This window comes from Dermacentor albipictus, chromosome 8 (genome assembly GCF_038994185.2).
Source record: "Dermacentor albipictus isolate Rhodes 1998 colony chromosome 8, USDA_Dalb.pri_finalv2, whole genome shotgun sequence".
Taxonomy (NCBI): Eukaryota; Metazoa; Arthropoda; class Arachnida; order Ixodida; family Ixodidae; genus Dermacentor; species Dermacentor albipictus.
The window spans coordinates 73,794,563-73,810,919 of NC_091828.1; the positions used below are offsets into that span (position 1 = coordinate 73,794,563).

Here is a 16,357-nt window from a genome sequence, read left to right on the forward strand (position 1 = left end):
ACCTCGTCAGCGGCGGGTACAGGGTAATTGCACCACTGCTCGAGCCCCACCTGAGGTGGATGTGGTGGCAGTCAGTTAACGGCAACGTGCGCTACAAATACTCTTTCCTGAGGTGGTTAGAAGCCATGGCTCGCCGCTACTCACTGTGAAGGGACATCGCAAAGTAAAAGAAAATAAAGCGTAGTTTTCTGACCCTCTGCATGTATGAGCGCTTTCCGGCATTCCGGCGTGCTTACACGGTAAGCGCACCACAAACCACTTCTGCGTTAGCCGACGCTCACTTCCTCTCGCAGCCTTACTTTACCGTGAGCAGAGTGCGATCTGTTGAAAGCCCAGTGTGAAAAGGAAGCACATAGCAATCCATACTCGGAATCATCATCATCAGCAGCAGCAGCAGCCTGGCTACGCCCACTGCAGAGCAAACGTCTCTCCCATACTTTTCCAACTACCCTGGTCATGTGCTAATTGTGACCATGTTGTCCCTGCAAACTTCTTAATCTCATCCGCCCACCTAACATTCTGCCACCCCCTGCTACGCTTCCGTTCTCTTGGAATCCAGTCCGTAACCATTAATGACCATTGGTTATCTTCCCTCCTCATTACATGTCGTGCCCATTTCTTTTTCTTGATTTCAACTAAGATGTCATTAACTCGTGTTTGTTCCCTCACCCAATCCGCTCCCTTCTCAACCCCCCCACCCCGCCTCTTAACGTTACACACATCATTCTTCTTTCCATAGGTCGTTGTGTGGTCCTCAATTTAAGTAGAACCCTTTTCGTAAGCCTGCAGACTTCTGCCCCGTAGGTTAGTACTGGTAAGGCACAGCTGCTATACACTTTCACCTTGAGGGATAATGGCAGCCTGCTGTTCATGATCTGTGAATGCCTACCAAGCGCACCCCAGCCCATTCTTATTCTTCTGATTATTTCAGTCTCATGATCCGGATCCGCGGTAACTATCTGCCCTAAGTAGATGTATTCCCTTACCACTTCCAGTGCCTCGCTACCTATCGTAAACTGTTTTTCTCTTCCGAAACTGTTAAGCATTACTTTAGTTTTCTGCAGATTAATTTTAGACCCACCCTTCTGCTTTGCCTGTCCAGGTCCATGAGCATGCATTGCAATTGGTCCCCTGAGTTACTAAGCAAGGCGAATCGCAAGTTACTAAAGTATTCTCCTTTAACTCTTATCCCCAATACTACCCAATCTAGGTCTCTGAATACTTCTTGTAAACACGCTGTGAATAGCATTGGAGAGATCATGTCTCCGTGCCTCACGCCTTTCTTCATTGGGATTTTTTGCTTACTTTATGGAGCGCTACGGTGGCTGTGGAGCCGCTATGGCCATTTTTCAGTATTTTTACATAGGGCTCGTCTACACCCTGATTCCGCAATGTCTGCATGACTGCTGAGGTTTCTACTGAATCAAACGCTCTCTCGTAATCAATGGAAGCTATACATAAGGGTTGGTTATATTCCGCACATTTCTTTATCACCTGATTGATAGTGTGAACATGGTCGATTGTTGAGTAGCTTTTACGAAATGCTGCCTGGTCCTTTGGTTGACAGAAGTCTAAGGTGTTCCTGATTCTATTTTCGATTATCTTAGTAAATACTTTTTAGGCAACGGACAGTAAGCTGATCGGTAGATAATTTTGCAAGTCTTTGGCGTCCACTTTTTTATGGATTAAGATTATGTTGGCGTTCTTCCAAGATTCCGGTACCCTTGAGGTCATGAGGCATTGCGTATACAGGGTGGCCAGTTTCTCTAGAACAATCTGCCCACCATCTTTCAACAAATCTGCTGTTACCTGGTCCTCCCCAGCTGCCTTTCCCCTTAGCATAGCTCCCAAGGCTTTCTTTACTTCCTCCAGCGTTACTCGTGGGATGTCAAATTCCTCTAGACTATTCCCTCTTCCATTATCGTCGTGGGTGCCACTGGTACTGTGTAAATCTCTATAGAACTCCTCAGCCCCTTGAACTGTCTTATCCATATTAGTAATGATATTGCCGGCCTTATCTCTTAACGCGTACATATGATTCTTGCCTATTCCTAGTTTCTTCTTCACTGCTTTTAGGCTTCCTCCGTGCCTGAGAGCCTGCTCAATTCTATCCATATTATACTTCCTTATGTCTGCTATCTTACGCTTTTTGATTAACTTGGAAAGTTCTGCCAGTTCAATTCTAGCTGTAGGTTTAGAGGCTTTTATACATTGGCATTTCTTGATCCGATCGTTCGTCGCCTGTGATAGCTTACTGGCATGCTATCTAACGGAGTTACACTCGACATCTATTGCACACTCCTTAATGATGCCCACAAGACTGTCGTTCCTATCTTCAACACTAAGATCCTCTTCCTGAGTTAAAGCCGTATACCTGTTTTATAACTTGATCCGGAATTCCTCTATTTTCCCTCTTACCGCTAACTCATTGATCGGCTTCTTATGTACCAGTTTCTTCCGTTCCCTCCTCAAGTCTAGGCTAATCCGAGTTCTTACTATCCTATGGTCACTGCAGCGCACCTTGCCGAGCACGTCTACATCTTGTATGACGCCAGGGTTAGCGCAGAGTATGAAGTCTACTTCATTTCTAGTCTCGCCATTCGGGCTCCTCGACGTCCACTTTCGGTTATCCCGCTTGCGGAAGAAAGTATTCATTATCCGCATATTATTCCGTTCTGCAAACTCTACTGATAACTATCCCCTACTATTCCTACAACCTATGCCATATTCCCCCACTCCCTTGTCTCCAGCCTGCTTCTTGCCTACCCTGGCACTGAAGTCGCCTATCAGTGTAGTGTATTTTGTTTTGACTTTACCGATCGTCGATTCCACGTCTTCATAGAAGCTTTCGACTTCCTGGTCACCATGACTGGATATAGGCGCATAGACCTGTATGTCCTTCAATTTGTACCTCTTAAGTTTCACAACAATACCTGCCACCCCCTCGTTAATGCTATATAATCCCTGTATGTTACCAGCTATATCCTTATTAATAAATAGTCCGAGTCCTAGTTCTCGTCTCTCCGCTAAACCCCGGTAGCACAGGACGTGTCCGCTTTTTAGCAGTGTATATGCTTCGTTTGTCCTCCTAACCTCACTGAGCCCTGTTATATCCCATTTAATGCCCGCTAATTCATCCAACAGCACTGTTATACTCGCCTCACTAGATAACGTTAGACGTTGCTAGGTTCAGATTCCAATGGCGGCCTGTCCGGATCCTGAGATTCTGAGCACCCTCTGCTGCGTCACAGGCCTGACCGCCGCAATGGTCAGTTGCTTCGCAGCTGCTGGAGACTGAGGGCCGGGGTTTGATTGTTGTATTCATATAGGAGGTTGTGGCCAAGTACTGCACCAGGGTGGCCAATCCTGCTCTGGTGAAGGAGTGCGTTACTGGTTCTGGTCACCGGGGTCAGGCCGCACTCCAGGTCTGTTTATACAAATTTGTCAACACGCGGATTTTTTTTTTTTAATCCGGTGGAAAATTGCGCGGCACGGGGCTTTGAACCACGGTCCTTTTTCACGCGGGGCGGATGCTCTACCTCTACGCCATCGCTGCCACTCTCGTACTCTCGTACTCGTAAATGCGAGTTCAAAAACGTAGTGAGCTGCGCCAATCCAATTCAGAGGAGCGAGAAGGAGGGGGAGTGATGCGCCGCCATCTTGTGACACTACGCTCAGCGCCTACCACCAACAACTACATGTTACACAATTTTATGTACATATGGCTTGTCATGTGGTGTATCCTAAAAACGACGACGCAATTTGTACGCCAGCGAAGAAATGTTAAAACGTGGTTAACTTGGACGATCATGAAGTTGGTACAACGTTGCACAGTTTCAAGGTATCGTACACTGCTACGAGGACAGTTCTGGAGAAAGTGGGGTGGTCTCAGAGAGTGTGCAGTCAAGCACGCTGCCTCGAAGCACGAGCTGTCATGTGGAAAGAATAATAGAAAGCGGCACTTGGCGCACATGGTGACTGCTTCTAAGCCCTGGCTGCCTTTGGAACTATGGAACGAGAACAGTATGCGTGCAATTACCCTGGTGGCTGGTGCACCGGGTTGCATGCTCCGTGTCAAAGGTTCGATTCAAACATCGGTCCCACATCATTTTCTCTTTATTAAGCGAGTCGGGACAGGAACCTACCAAAGTGCCAGTACCGTGAGGTGAAGAATGCTTTGCATTAAAACAGAAAATCAGGCAAGTAGCAAAGGCTGACCATAATTACTTGTAGTCCAGAAAGATGGAGCGACAGATGAACGGAGAACCGCATAACTCGTTTGTCTCTCCGTTCTTCCGCTTGTGCTCCGTTCTTTCGCGTTATTGGTCATGGCCGAAACATAGCAGCCATGACGTCTTTCCGACTCCGCATTCATTTCCGGCGTAGGCAGTCTGCAAAAGCAAAGGCTTCGAAATCCATTTCTGTTATTGCGTGGCAACCATCTGTTGATAAATGGGCTTAACTAGACTCTTTATTGTCCGTTTAAATACTCCGAGGTCATACCCACCTTTTTTTTTCCCCTGCTTCATTCTTCGTTGTAACCAACAGCGTGTTTGGTCACGTAATCCCGATCAGGTTCATTTCTCGTGGAATAGAAGTCAGCCTGGAAGACACCTTACAACGATGGACGTTGTCTTGAATGCAACGTACCGACTAGCGGGGGCACAGCCAAATGCTTGCGCAAGGCCACATCTGAAGCCGCAAATTCGCTTCCCAGAAGGAATACCGACAAGCGCCCGCTTCCTGCCAGCGCGATAATTGTCGTCGTAGTCGGTGTGGGGCAACAGCCTGTGTACGAAACGTGATGAGAGCAACGATAGCGCGGCACACAAGAGCCCGGCTGCTTGCCCTAGTTTGTTATTTGTGATTGTTTACATTGTAACGGACGAAGAGGGCAACAGGCGCACTAGTCGGATCAAGAAGAAACGAACCAATGGCGGGCTCGCTAGAAGCAGCACGAGGAATAAAACCCAGCTGCGGACGCCGTCTGTTTGCGTTCCACTTCGATTGTCACAAATGCTGTCATACTACGCAACAAGGCATAGCAGTATGGAGCGCAGGTTTTAAATGGACATTACAGAAAAAAATAACTTTGGTTGTACTAGCGAAATACGCCTGTGCAATATGCCCATGTAAATTCCACTTGTGATACTGTTGTACGAGTAATAATATTTTATTCCAAGGGACTCGCTTCTCTAAGCTACGTAAATAATATTTCACATTTCAGATGGGCGACAAAATCTATACTTCCGTTAAGGGGGTAGGTAGGGTAAACCCTCAAAAAATCGAATTTGCAATTTTGGCACAAAAAAATTGACTGCAATATGAGGAACAAACCTGTGGAAGCGTGACCTCGAGCGCCCGCTCAAAGCGGTTCAAATGTCGCGCCTTAGTGTGCCGCGTGCCCTGGAGTTTAAAAATGGCGGGCGGAGGGCTGTTTGTTTCATAGAGTTTCGTACAAAAATACTAGAGGGAACTCTGGCGCTGCAGTCGTTGTCCTACCATGGGAATGATGGGAAGTACATGGATTTGTCTGATCTTCGTGCTTATAGATTCAGGCGTTCTTGTGGCTGTGCATATTACGCTATATAAATCTTATTGTCGTATATGTCAGCGCAATCTATATTCTTCGAAGTGCAGAAGGCGCCGGGAACGCGTACAATTGCTATTAATTGCAACGATTGAGCTTGTCTATGTGCCCAAAACGAAACGCACCAAGCGTCTCAAAGCACTGGTATGCCCGCGATAAATTCATAAGTGCGTTTCATTCGCTTGTCGATACATGCATCCGTGGCTTAATGGTTTCAATATCAGGCTTCTTAACTAGAGTCCCTGTGTTCGAATCCTGCCGTCGGGCAATTTTAATGATGTTTAATTAATTATTTAATACGCAATAAACAGTTGAAAATGACGAGTTTACACAGTCACAAAGCCGTTTGAAGCCAAAAAGGCCGAAGTTTAGGCAAATCCATGTACTTCCCATAATTCCCATGCTGGGACAATCGCTCCCATTGTAGCTCACGTAGAAACTAGCGCCAGAGTTCCCTCTAGTAATTTTGTAGGAAACTCTCTATGTTTTGTTTATCGTTGTTATTAGCGGTTTGCTTCGTTATAGCGTGGTTTTTTTTTCTTGTGTGTGTGTGGGGGGGGGGGGGGGGGTGCGTGTGTGGTAAGTAAATGATTTGTAATAAAAAGTATCTATTATTTAAAAGAAAATGAGATATTCACCCAATCGTAGCAATTGCCACAAAGGAATCCCATATGGGTTCCTCGAAAGAAAAGCATGGCAGTTAATGAAAAATTGCCCCTGGTCCGGGAATCGAACCCGGGAGCACCGCCTTTCTGGGGCAGGTGCTCTACCATCTGAGCTAACCAGGCAGCTAGAAGCTGGGAGGGCGAAGTCGAATTTGTTAGCGTTAACGTAAGCAAGAGTTTGACGTAATAGCCCTTTGTAGAAAAGAACTATTACGTCAAACTCTCGCTTTTCTTTACGTAGTCGTGGTCGCCTCTGTTTCGAGTTTCAGGCCTGTTACTTGCCCGGAACATGGCACGATTGCCCAGCAAATGGAGCAAAATGAGAACTTTCAAAGGTAATCGGTCTTCTGAGCAAATGTATTCATGGACGTACGCAGAACACCAACGAGTCACTCAACCAACTCACATGATACCGCTGCCCTAAAAAAACTTTGTCAGTGCTTACACATTGAAGACAGCAACTAACAATGCTGTAGCCTACTACAATGACGGTAATTCTGCACGGAAAGCTGTTCTAAGAGCACTTGGTCCGTTCCAGGTCTGTTTTGTAATATTGCCCTCGCAAGGATGGACAAAGAGCGTGTTGACAGGGCAGAATTCTATGAGTCTGCCGAGAGCAAGAAAGGACGACGGATAAAATTGAACGCTAAGAAGGGTTCTGGAGACACCTGCAAAAAATTCGGCAATGAAATGTATTCTCCTGGGGTATTTCGAGCATCCACAAGCAGTATTCGAACATAAAACTTCATTTTTCTCAAATTGCAGTGTTTATGAATTTTTAAAATTGAATGTACCTTTTCTCAGAAAGTATTCGTCCCATTCCAGTGAAACTTTGTACATATACACTACAACTAGTATTAAATATTCTGAACTAAAAAAGAATTTCTGACTATATGCATGATAACACTGAAAATATTTACACTGCAAGAAACCACCCTTGTGCCTTTGTGCAGAGATATTATTTTTTGGGGTGTGCACAACAAAGTGGATACGATATCTATTGATTTCAGATATAAACAATGGGTATTTATAATAACACTTTGTAATATCATCACATTGATCTGCGTGGTTGCAGAGAAAAGGTACATCAATTAATGAAACACACCTAAAATTTTGGGAGTGGGCCACAGGAAAGGCAAACCATCTAGACACAAACAAAGTCTCTCATGTTGTAAACATGAGCACCTTTTGTAAGCGCGTGAAATTAGATGCGAATATCTGCAGCCGTTTCTAAAATATTGCGTTAAAACTAACATGTACCATTTACCCTACCATACCTCCTTAAATCGGCGATAGAACACCACCTGTTCGCGCCCAAACGCCAGCCAAGAAAAAGACAAACTCACAAGCTCCTGTTCGACGCAGTGCTAGCATTCAGAGCAAAAATTCGGCGGGTCTCTTCCCGGCTTCCTCTGCGAGCCTCTTCGCTTCTTATCTTAGCCGTGTTATGAAAAGCGCGAACGATGCCTTCGGCGACGGACGCGATATTGCAGCATCGACTCGCGGCCTCGAGGGGAAACGAAAAAATAAAAAAAAGGGCCGGCCGAAAAGCCCTTCAGCTTCCCCGCCCTTGCCAGCGGGAAAAGTAAACACCGCTTCCGAGCCGTTTCTCCGAGTCGAAAGCGGTCGGACAATAGATGGCAGCAAAGCCCCAGGGCTCTTGGAAGAGGTGAAAAGAAAAAGAAAGGGACAGCAAACTTTATTCTCCAAATGCGGGCGAGGCGCTGGGAATACCAAAGATTTCGGAAGAGGGTCAGCGGTTGCGGTGAAAGTTTGCCGTTTTGGATCACTCACTCTATTCGTTTAACTGTTTTGATTTAACGACGAAAAACAACATACGAACTGCAAGAAAGCCATGTAGGGGAGGATTCCGAATTAATTTTCGCCACCTAGGTTTCATTAAAAAGTACACTAGGGTGGTAACTTTTGAATTATCATTTTTTTTCTGGCGTTAATCGAAGATACTCGATTTCGAAACGTTAGAAAAATACCGGCAAGCTTCGTAGCCCCCCAAAATACTTAATAGCTTTTCTGTGAACCTGCTTGGATTTCGTTTCCTAGGGATCTATGAATGATGGCGTCACGACATGGAAGGAGGTCACGTCAGATGTCAATGTGATGTCAGTGTGTGTCATTTTGACATTTTAGCACCTGCTCCGGCTCCCTCAGTCGTCTCGTATGCTGCTACAATGAATGGCATAGAAGACGACCTAGCGAGATGGAGCCAGTGCCAGGACGTAACGATGTCCTGCTCCCACGTGACCACTTTCTGCGCCATGGTGTAATGATCCAAACATTCCCTGGGCAGCGAAACTAAGCCTGATTCACATAAAAAACTATTATGTAAATAATTAAGGCACTGTGATAGGGATACTTACAAGTATTATTTGGATGGCTTCGGTGCTTGCACGGGATTCGTTGGGATTTTGTCGTCTTGTAGCAGTTGTTGACAGACGGACAGAGTGTGTTGAAAAGCTCTGCGATTATGTCGAAATTAAATGTATATCATGATGAATTATGTCATTCGAGATGCCAAGCTCATCAAAATGCGTATTTAATTCAAACAAAGCGCCTCCAGGTCGGCGTACATGTTAATATTTAGAGTCGAACGTAGAAAACAGGCAATGAAGAAGCAAGAACAAAAGATCAGCTTCTTAAACATAAGTCTCATGTGGCCTCAAGAATACATTCCAATGACAGTCCAATGACTCTGGGGCCCCTAAACCCAGTCCAGCCTATACCCCATAGATAAAACATATCAACCGTAACCTCTCTCTCGGCCTGCTCGGTCATTCTGGTTCGTTTTTATAGTTCGGCGTGCTGGTGTTTATAACAACGCTTATTATCAGTGTGTCGAACCGAACCGGAACTGAACCGAAACCGGAGCTAAACCATTATATTCAGCTGAACCATAACTCAACCACGCTGTTATTTTTCCGCCATCTTCGGGCCGAGCCCGAACCGTAACGTTTTGGAAGAAACATTCGAATCGGTTTCACAAACGTTTCAAGAGGCACTGTGAAAGCTCTTCCAGGAGAAGTAAGAAAGAGAAACATAGGAAAAAGGGCCCAAGGCTTCCCGTTGTCTTCAGTGGATTCCGCCCACTACAAGTAATATTGGAATAACTTCAAGTAACCTCGAGCTAGTCGTGACACTCGTTACGTTTTTAATTTTTGTGCAACGAAAGATGCCCATTACACGATGATAATTGTGTGCGCTTTACATGTGATCGAGCATCTTGCTCTAGCGAAGCTACCGGAACAATTCTGTTCAACTTTCTGTTCGGTTCTACTGCCGTCCAACTACTCACGAGGGAGCTATGCGTTAAACCTCCTGATGTTCTCTACGGTCCTGCTTGACGCCACATGTGACGTGACAGTGTTTCATATGACAATGACGGTGAAAGAAACAGAGAATGTAAAGACCGCTGAATGTACAGACCATGTACGACCGCAAAAAGAAATAAATGTTTTCACTTAGAACTTCTAATCGATTTTCAGTGTGCTGCAACTTTTCACTCCATGGTACAGGTACTTGCATTTATACCAGGTGATTGGCTCAGGTTCATATACATTCGAAATAAGGCATGTAAACGGGGAGAAACACAACCTCGGTAGCTGTTATTGATGGCAGCGGTACATTACAGCACAGCCATGGAGTAATTAACTGACGTCGACTATACAGCACGCTTAAGAGTTTCAACAAAGCGCGTAAGAAGCAAGTTAATCCAGAAAATTACGCAATGAACATGTTACAGCTTCTAAGTTGCAGCCCTTTGAAATAATGGAACTTGCATGGGAGCGTCGTTAGAACTCGGTTGCAGGTTATACAGAACATAACATCCTTGTAAGGACAACACTTCTAACACAAGCTGGTACCGCTGCCACATTTTAATATATGAGCCTCTCACGGGTACCTCAACCTCAGCGGACAATGTGCGCACATGTGCAGCTCACAGGTTAAACCCAATTGAACTAAATGCTTTCAACGTACAGGGTACTGCGGCTTTCGCAGACAAATCGCAGTACTTACCAACGCCTTGGTTTACAGACTCGTATCTATGGTGGCTTTAATCTTACGCAAGAAATTGAACACAGAGTCTGTTCCAAATGTTCGTGCACGTGCGTTTAAAAAAGCATTGCAGAAGTTTTAGGCACACCAGTGTTGCCACCTTCAAATACTCCCCATTAGATAAAATGCACTGGTTACAGCTCTTCCTGCATTGATCGAAACACCTTTGGAATTGCTCTCATGTTTAGTGCTTCAGTGGTGTCCTTTTCTTTTGAACTGTCGTTAGAACTCCGAAATGCCCCTTCCGGAGCAGCAGTTTATATTTCGAAAAAAAAATGTCGCCGGGGGCTAAATCCGGTAAGTATGGGGCGTGTTAGAGCACAATGATGGAGCTGTATGCCGAGAACTCACGCGCTATAAATACAGTGCTACAATGCGGGCTTGTTGGTATGACATCTTAGAGTAGGATTGCATCGCCCATAGATGAACACGACGCAAGAAGGCACATGATTTCTGTGTCTCTCGCGTGCCTTCTTGCGTCCACATCTATATGCGCTACAATCGTAGTATGTATTCAGAGTGCGCTAAGGCATCCAGCGTCCCTCTCTCGACAATTTTGGTCCCACGCGGTGCATATGATCTCTACACGCTTCAGGACCTCCACCTAGAACGTTGCCTCGACAATTTGATATTGAGGCACGGATTTTTAGGGCAAAATGTCATGTAACGTGAAAACACGATCAACATCACTTGTATTTTTGCTTCGTTCTTCTGCGCATTCTTTTTTTTTTTGCCATGCCTCATCTATACTTTTCTACTCTTTGATCTGCGATTTCCGCTAGATGTCGTATTCATAAAATAGGTTTCGTACCCAGTAACGACACTTTTCAATAATTTGTCGCTGTCGTCTGAAGTTTTTCAATCAGTGCAAGATTCTTTTGGTCGCAACATTTGTTCAGGAGTTAACTCTCTCGGCCCCCGTCTTCACGAAAACTTTTCCTTTCCCAATTATCTGTAAAAATGCGGTCATCAGACGACTTTCCCAAACCGAGAGCTTTTGATGTCATTCTAGCGGCCGTCTGGTGGTCACTGAACATAACAAAACGCACACGATCGCTGTTCTCACGTTCGCACGAGGTAAATGGGCATCGGGATCTCCCATCGCGCTTGGGGTCTCTACGGTTTTCCCAGACACGCAGGATGCCCTTGAACGCAGTTCTTTCCACATCCTTTCCAATGAAATTTGGCTGCGTTTGATAACTTTCTACACCATTATTGTACAGTTTCACACGAAATTTGATGTTGATCTTTCGTTCCACCTGTTCACCAAACTCCTTTCTATACAAAGCCATGTTGCACAAAAAGTACACACATGCAATTCTGCCTTCAGCAAGCACGCCAGCCCGTACTAGACGTCAACGGGGTTCTTTTGAACGCAAAATGCCGCGCCGCTCCAATCTCTCCCACTTCCTTGCCCAATCACCGCATAAACTTCTAGGACAGACTTCGTAATTTACTAAATGGTATGTGAAGGCCTATATGTAGAAAATATTCCCAGTCCTTGCAACAGGACTATAAAAAGTATTTGCAGTTCCCCCGGAAACTCGAAGCACCGATTGCGATAGCAAATTAGTAAATAGCTGTATGATGTAAGGATAGTAGTTTCATCGACCGTATAAACTTGCAAACATTCGCTTACTAACTTTTTTTCCCGTGTTTCAATCCCGTAAATTTTACTTTGCATTGTATACGCGTGACAAGAACTGTTGATCTTTCGTTCCACCTGTTCACCGAACTCCCTTTTATACAAAGCCGTGTTGCACAAAAAGTACACACATGCAATTCTGCCTTCAGCAAGCACGCCAGCCCGTACTAGACGTCAACGGGGTTCTTTTGAACGCAAAATGCCGCGCCGCTCCAATCTCTCCTACTTCCTTGCCCAATCACAGCATAAACTTCTAGGACAGACTTCGTAATTTACTAAAAAACTGTCACTGTTACATACTATTTTTTTTTGTTATTGTTCTCTTTTGTCAATTTATTCTTTCTCTTTGACCTTGATTTTGCTCCCCCCTTATGTAATGCCTTCGGGCCTTTAAGGGAAAAAATAAATGAAATGAAATGAAATTAACAATGCTAGAATGCGCGAGCGTGACTCAACGAGGACGTAGAAGAAAACAGACACACGGAAACAGCGCTGTCTTTGTGTGTCTGCTTCTTTCTACTCAGTCGCACTTACACATTATATAATGGATTCAAACCAACTAGTCCGTCAACGTGTTTTAACTAAACGAACCAGCACGGTGTGACGCGCGCACAGGTAAACATGAACACTCATCGCTCGATGACAGTGGAGACTGTCTGTAAAAACGCTAGAATTAGGAATCGCGGCAGCAGTCACGACCGAATTGACCTCCGTATATAGGTTGCTTCAACGCGTACGAAAGCGATCAAAGCAGATAGCTGGGCTAGTTGGTGTATCATCATTATTCGAAAGACTAGCGCAATAAGCAGGGCCGTCCTGTCGTCTTCTCTGTCTTTGTCCCTGCTTATTGCGCAATAAGCACTAGCCGTCCTGTCGTCTTCTCTGTCTTTGTCCCTGCTTATTGCGCTAGTCTTTCGAATAATGAGCGTACGAAAGGTCGAAAGCACAGCGCATACGAAGCTACCATCACCATAGAGTTTCCTACAAAAATTACTAGAGGGAACTCTGGCGCAAGTGTCTACGGGAGCTGCAATGGGAGTGGTTGTCCCACCATGGGAATTATGGGAAGTACATGGATTTGCCTAAACTTCGTCCTTTTGGCATCAAGCGGCTTTGTAAACTCGTCAATTGCAACAGTGTATAGCGTAATAAATAATTAAATAAACATCAATGAATTGCCCGACGACAGGATTCGAGCACAGGGACTCTAGCACAGAAGCCTGATATTGAAACCATTGAGCCACGGACGCTTTTTTTCTGTACACCTTTTTATTTTACCCAATGCACATCAGTTGTCGCTGGACTCCACATTGACTGTCTGGAGCTTCTTGAAGGTCTCCACAGGCACGTATGTGACCAGTGTGTACAGCTGGTTGGGGGAGTCCTCGTCCTCGTTGCCCTGTGAGCCAGCCTCACGCGGACTCGGAACGGAACGCTCCTGATTCCCTTGGACCAGATGAACTTGTTCAACCTGGTGTCAATTAACTCGGACGTCTGAGCTTCCCATCTGCTTCTCTGCGAACTTTCTAATCTCCTTGATGGCACGGGGAGCGCGCTTCTTGAAACCAATACCGTGCAACCGCTTGTGAAGGTGGATGGTGTACTCTCTCGTGACAACTTCGTTGAGCGTGGACTTCCCGCGCTTCTCGCGCTTCCCTTCGCCCTTAATCTTCGCCATCGTTCCTGCGGCTCCAAGTGTCAGCCGGACGCATGTATCGACAAGCGAATGAAACGCCCTTATGAATTTACAGCGGGCATGCCAGTGCCTTGAGACGCTTGGCGCGTTTCGATTTGGCCACCTGGACAAGCTCAACCGTTGCAATTAATAGCAATTGTAAGCGATCCCTGCGTCTTGTGCACTACGAAGAATATAGATTGCGCTGAAATATACGACAATAAGATTTATATAGCGTAATATACAAAGCCACAAGAACGTCTGAATCCACAAGCACGAAGATCAGACAAATCCACGTACTTCCCATCATTCCCATGGTAGGACAACGACTGCAGCGCCAGAGTTCCCTCTGGTAATTTTTGTAGGAAACTCTATGACCGGCGCTACGCGCACTCTGCAAACATCACAGATCGCTTTGAAGATGAGGCCCGCGTGGGCGTACACTTTAGCCACGTCGCAGACCGCTTTCAAGACACACGAGCGCCGGCAATGCGTCCCTACAAGGCGTCTACTACGGCTTCCGCGGTTCGCGTGGCCAATGCCGTAGTAGAGGCGGCGGTTGCGTCCACTCTGTACGGAGCGGCGGGCGAGGAAGACATCGAGAAACCCTAGCAGCCGCCGGAGACCGCCCATCCTCTTTCTCCTCCCCCCTCCCCCCCTGCCTCGCGCGTCACAGGAGAGGGCATGCATCCGGGCCCCGTTGCTCTATCGCGCACGTGAGATTGAACCACGTTCGCCGGCTCACCCTCACATGCTTTCACTCATACGGAACCTCACGGCGACGACAGAAATCCGCCTGGAATGTCGCACTAAAAATGGCTGTGGCTTAGCTAAGGTTACGCCCAGGATGCGAAGCATACTAGCCTTTATTTTAACGCGACAGCGTTAAGGAGCTCGTGTCGCAGAAAAGCCGGTGTTACAGGCTTTTCTGCGACACCGGAGACGTTACTTCTGCGGACACCGGAGACGTTACTTCTGCGGACACCGGAGACGTTACGTTCTGCGTTACCGGAGACGTTACCGTATCCGGTAAAGTCTCCGGTGTTACCGGAGACGTTACCACTGAGCCACGAGTTCGATGCTTCAAAGCGGTACAGAAGCGCCTCTAGTGAACGCGGTGTTGCCTTAGAAACGAGCTGTAAGGCTCAGGCGTGCGTCGCTTGCTCAGGCGCACATTTCGTTGTCGCGCCGAACGCTGCGTTGCTCGACGCTCACCGCGTCCGATGCGGGGCGCGTAGTCGCTGCGCCGTAGCCCATTGTCTTACACCCCTTGGCGGGTCGACGGGAACGCTGTCGCGTTCCACTCTTGAAGGCGAAGCTTAAGCGTCCGCTTTGCAGCTGTTATGGCGTCATATGGTAGCTACGCGGCCGCGGGCAGCGCAGCAAGGAACAGCGTGGTTGTGCGGCTAGTATGCTTCGCATAAAAGGAAGGTTCATTTAGGCTTACCTAGTACAGAAAGCCGAAAAAACACAACATATGTTTCAGAAACAAACACTCTCATACTGTGGCATAACCACTGCGTATTTATAAGCACACATAATTTATATATGTGCAGACGAAGTGTCAGACCCAGCGTCTACTGTAATTGGAACCGAACTCCCATATTCGATGCCTGCATGTTGTCTCAAGCAAAACACATTCTTAGGCTGCTTTTCTCTCAGATATTTTTCAATTTATCATTCAGCATGCATGCCGCTTTGGCAATAAAGAAAGCGTATGGAAAGAATTTGGTCTGAAGAGTAAGTATTTTATCTAAACCAGTGGAACGCGCATTAGATTTTTTTGAAAAGTTTGCATTTGGAGTCAAAACTATGACCTGTATCACTTGCCACAGCCAGACTCAAAATTTCTTGCTTGCTTGCTTGCTTGCTTGCTTGCTTGCTTGCTTGCTTGCTTGCTTGCTTGCTTGCTTGCTTGCTTGCTTGCTTGCTTGCTTGCTTGCTTGCTTGCTTGCTTGCTTGCTTGCTTGTCTGCTTGTTGCTTCTTTCCTTAGTTTCCTACATTTCTTGCTTTCGTTGCGGCTGTTATCATCAAGCTTATTTCTTTCCTTGTTTGCGCCGAAGTTGGAGTCTCCCACTTTTTTGCTGACTCACTGCATCAACTTTTGAGACAGGCCTCGTACGTGGTTCCACATCATATATGGATAGAAATAAACTATAAACGTTTAAATAAATTCGCGAGTAAGGCTGTAAGGCGTTGTGTTCTAGAATATAGAAATCTCCCTAATGCCGAAGTGTTTGAACCCGCATGAACTGGTCCAAACCCGTTCGAACCATTATATTTTTGATCCGGAGAGGAACCTGAACCAAACCAGAAAGTATTCAGGCGCCTGAACCCGAGCCCGAACCGAACACCAAAATTTTCGGTTCGACACCCTGCCTAGCAAATGCGCCAAACCATTATTATTGGCGCATTTTGTTCGATGGATGTCACATATAAGCAAAACCCAGTGTTTCAAACAATTCTTAAATCCCGGCACAGGCATTCTTGTTGGCACTTCTCGTTCGAAGAATCTGATATGTAAGCCCGAACCGGGTGTTTCATACAACGGTTACTATCTCCGCCAATTCATTATTGTTGGTACTTCTCTTTCGGTGGATGCCGCATATAAACCAAACTCAGTGTTTCAAACAACGACTATTACGAGCCATTACTCGTACCTCTGCCAAATCATTATTGTTCGCACTTCTTCTATGGATGTCCCATATAA

At 46.0% G+C, this 16,357-nt stretch overlaps 1 non-coding gene and 1 pseudogene across 1 annotated transcript; both read right to left on the bottom strand.

The window, feature by feature from the left end:
* Positions 1 to 6,302: 6,302 nt before the first annotated feature.
* On the bottom strand, positions 6,303 to 6,378 carry TRNAS-AGA (transfer RNA serine (anticodon AGA)). The gene has a single exon. It is a non-coding gene; the product is annotated as a tRNA-Ser (tRNA).
* Positions 6,379 to 13,221: 6,843 nt separating this feature from the next.
* Positions 13,222 to 13,670, bottom strand: LOC135920858 (large ribosomal subunit protein eL31-like; annotated as a pseudogene).
* Between the last annotated feature and the right edge of the window lie 2,687 nt (positions 13,671 to 16,357).